The 4,030-nt window shown below is 43.5% G+C and overlaps 1 pseudogene; it reads left to right on the forward strand.

Annotated features, from left to right (window-relative positions):
* Positions 1–3,281, forward strand: part of LOC119335538 — a 10,418-nt pseudogene extending 7,137 nt beyond the window's left edge.
* Positions 3,282–4,030: the final 749 nt, after the last annotated feature.

Raw genomic sequence — 4,030 nt, forward strand, 5'->3', positions numbered from 1 at the left:
TGCGTTAGTCAATACCTTAATGGGCTGAGGCCCATTAGCTGTGTGACCAGGCTAGCTTGAGGCCCGTTAGCTGTGCGACTAGGCTAGCCCTGTCCAGCCAATTCAGTAAACCACGACTGTCAGATAAGCGTGTTACACTAATCTAGTGAAAATATTAATTAAATTAAATCTTAGTTAATAATAAACTAGTTGGCATCTATATATTACAAAGATTTGAACAGTACAATTCGATCACAAAATAATAACATCTAATTACAACTAATTCGTGCACCCGATTCCTCACCGCCGGCCGCCTCTGTCACTATCGGGCCGCCTACATGTCATCATCTGAGATGTCAATGACATCCTCATGGCCGTAACCGCAGACGGCGCCTTCTACGACGTCCGATGGAGGAGTAGCCGGAGCGGGAGGCGGCTGGCTCTGCTCCTACAAGATCTCCTCCCGCTCGCTAGGAGGAAGCGAACTAATATGTCGCTATTCTTAACGAGCGCGTCTGCCATCCGGAATTCCTCCGTGGATGGAGGAGCAGGCGGAGCCGGAGCCTGAGGAGGTTACATCTCCTGCCGGCACATCTTCTCGTCTTCCCGGAGGAACACTAAGGAGCGGTTGATGGCCAGCTGCTCCTGCGTGAAGTCCTGGTCGGCGCTGATGAGGTCCTCCTCGGTGCGGTGCGCCTTGTTTTGCGCCTCCATGGCTAGATGCTTTCCCCTGATTAAATACTTCTATGTTGTATGATAATAGAAAGTCAAGATCTCACTCGCCTTTTCTGCTTTGTATTCTCGGCCTACGTCATCTCACTCACCATGTCGATGTCCCACTCCCGGATGTCAATATAAGTTCTGGTTGGTGATGGATCCGGCGACTCATCTATCAAGAAGCCAGCGGTGCAAGAGGGAGTGAGGGTTTGAGCTAGTGAGGGTTTGTGCGGAGAGGGGGCAGTGGATAAGACCAATCCACTCCCGGATGGATAATACCCTCTGTCTTTGGGTCGGGCCACGTTAGCGGCGTTTGACAGCCATGCACCGCGAGCAACAACTGATGTGCAGTGAGCCAGTGGTGTTGAGTTCTAACCCAACGTCAGTACTATGTTCTCACAACAAAACATTTTATTTTAGTTTCACTTTCATTTTCTTTCTTCTAATACCATTGCCACTAATTCATTCTTTCCTTCTGAATTTTGGCTTCTGAACTTTTTCATCTATTACTGGATCATTTACTCAACATTCATACCAGATTAAGGCTTCCGTTTAATATTTTTCATTGCCACATGCAAATGCAACATTGCGTATGCAAACTGTCAAGAAACTGGATCGACCCATGCGAACAAATTGGCTTTCATATATAGTATCATTTAGGCTAACACCATTTCTTTTTATATCTAATTTTCAGTGATTCTCTTGGATGATGCAGGTTGGTGGTCTTGGACTTTCCAAAGTAAAGTGCCACACGCTCATCTCTTGTGATGTGAGTGGAATGCTTCCATGGATGGCCCCAGAACTTCTGAATGGGACTACCAGCTTGGTCTCTGAAAAGGTCTGCTAATCCATCTTTGTCTGTATGTACCATATAGATACCTATATCCAGCCAAGTTAGCGTACAACTCGCACATTGGATTACTGTCTGACATGTTTCCCCCAGGTTGATGTCTACTCTTTTGGGATTGTTCTGTGGGAAATCCTCACGGGAGAAGAACCATATGCAGGTTTACATTACGGTGCTATTCTTGGTGGGTACAAAATCAGCCATCGTGTGAATATGTGATTCCCTCCTAGAAATTGCATTTGCATTCAAATTTTGATAGAAGACTGTGGTTTTACTGTCAGGTGGTATTGTGATGAACACTCTGCGGCCGCCGGTGCCTGACTCATGTGACCCAGAGTGGAGATCTCTGATGGAGCAATGCTGGGCGGCAGAACCATTACAACGCCCAAGCTTTACCCAGATTGCTGCTAGATTGCGCTCCATGGCTGCAGCCAAGAAGGCGCAGCCCTACGGTAACTGAATTCTGGAGCATCGCCGGCAAGTTCTTACATTTAGGAATTCAGTGTTGAAATTGCTGAAATATGTTATACTAGATCATGATGGCGCGTGTTGCCGCTTCCGTCCATTTTTTAATAGAATAGTTGAATTTTTTATTAAAAAGAAAAACATTAATTTGTGAAAAATGCAGAACGTCTTAACTCTTCCGTGTCAGTATTTAAAATTATCTGGTCGAACACCATTATCATTTTGTCGGAGGACCAACTCTGCCTTGTTCAATGTTGTGGCCTTTCACACAAATAATAGATTTAAGTATCACAACATTATACAACATCTTTTGCAGCATCATTCCATGGATAGATTCCATGCGTTGCCTACTTTGCATTCCTTCAAGAAATAATATCAAGCTGTGGAAGGCCAAGGTGGAGGCCAAATGCAGGTCCTTCTTCTTGCTTCTGATTAAGGGCCGAATGCTAACCGATGACACCCTTGCAGAGTGTGATCTCTCACACAACCCTAACTGCAGAATCTGTGACGAGAGTATTGAGGAGTTTGCTATAAACGCCGCAGAGAAGTTTGCTATCGAGAAGATTGTGTGTCGGAGACGACCCCTAAAATTATTGCTGAGTCGAAGCAATTGTTAGCATGATGTTCGAGAGAAAATGACTGCAGTAGAGCAGACTGAAGACAACGTGAAGACGTAGCTCTTTTATTTTGTAGTTTCATTTTCTTTCTTTGAGTCGTAGGGCCACCATACTATTAAGAGGCGTTGAAGTGTTTCGAGACTGATGCCTGCTGACACTTAACCGAAATATATCCCAACTGAGTTGAGAGAAATCTCTTCGTGCAAAAAATAATCACTCACTAGCCGGAGACAAATTTCTTCTAGGCTGCAAGAGAATTACTCTAGTAGAGGAGTCTGATTTACTTGTTCCTCAAGTAAAGGTGTCGTCTGAGTTGGAAATCCAACCGTTGTAAACGTGTCGGTTGGCCATTGGTTGGTCCACATGCCCCAATTTGTCACTTCGCCCTTGGGATTGCTCTGGCTACAAATAGCCACTCTGCGCCTACTATTATGGTTGTCCGCTCCGTGATATTTTGACAAAACTGTCTGAGTACCATCCCTTTAGTCGTTTTGAGTGAATCCACAGAGAGAAAACCCCATAGTGTAAACTTAGATAGTGGTTGAGCATCACGCAGATCTAAGTTGAGAAATCTTTCCCTAGTACTCTTGAGAAATGTTAACTGTCTAGATGGTTAGGCGTCAAAGTCTTAATTAAGTACCAAGAGTAATTCCAGTTTGCGAAGAAAACTTTGTGAAGGTTACGGACATCGCCTGATGTTTCTAGAGTAAATTGATGCTAGTTGACAAACTTTGTCAAGGAGAATAGGACAGAGAGAGTTTTGCTCATGTGTTCAATCACAAGTCCCTCCAACCAGACGTAGCTCTTTTGTAGAAGAGTGAACTAGTCGAAAAAAATAACTTGTCACCTTTGAGCACCATTGGTTCTATCTAACTTCAGATTTAATATCTATAGTTTATTTCCAGTTGTGATTTCTAGCTAGAGATATTCTATTTGTCCTCTCATGTTTCCTATTGTTTTCTTTAGTAAAATACATTTGTTTAGTTTATTTCCCGTTGTGTTGTGCTGTGCTGAGAGATTTCTAGTTTGAAAAGAAATTTCAAATCTTCCATTCACCCTCGCTGGTCGATATATTCTTGTCATATAATTGGTATCAGAGCAAGGTACTCTTTTTCTCTGTTTTTTAAGGTCTAACCACCTTGGTGTTGAGTATGTCTTCCGCAGTTAACTTCAAGTCCACGGACAAGATTCCTGTTTTTGATGGGCTAGATTAACTGTTCTAGAAAGAGAAGTTGTGGACTTGCATCAAAGCTATCGATGAAGACATATGGCATGTGGTGCAAAATGGCATGATTGAGACTCACGGTTATCTCATTGAATCTCATTGCGTACGAGAAGAGACTTGTATAACTGGATGCTGAAGCAAAGCATGCGATTTGCAACCATCTCCCAAGGACACAATCAG

Source organism: Triticum dicoccoides, chromosome 7B (assembly GCF_002162155.2).
Source record: "Triticum dicoccoides isolate Atlit2015 ecotype Zavitan chromosome 7B, WEW_v2.0, whole genome shotgun sequence".
Taxonomy (NCBI): domain Eukaryota; kingdom Viridiplantae; phylum Streptophyta; class Magnoliopsida; order Poales; family Poaceae; genus Triticum; species Triticum dicoccoides.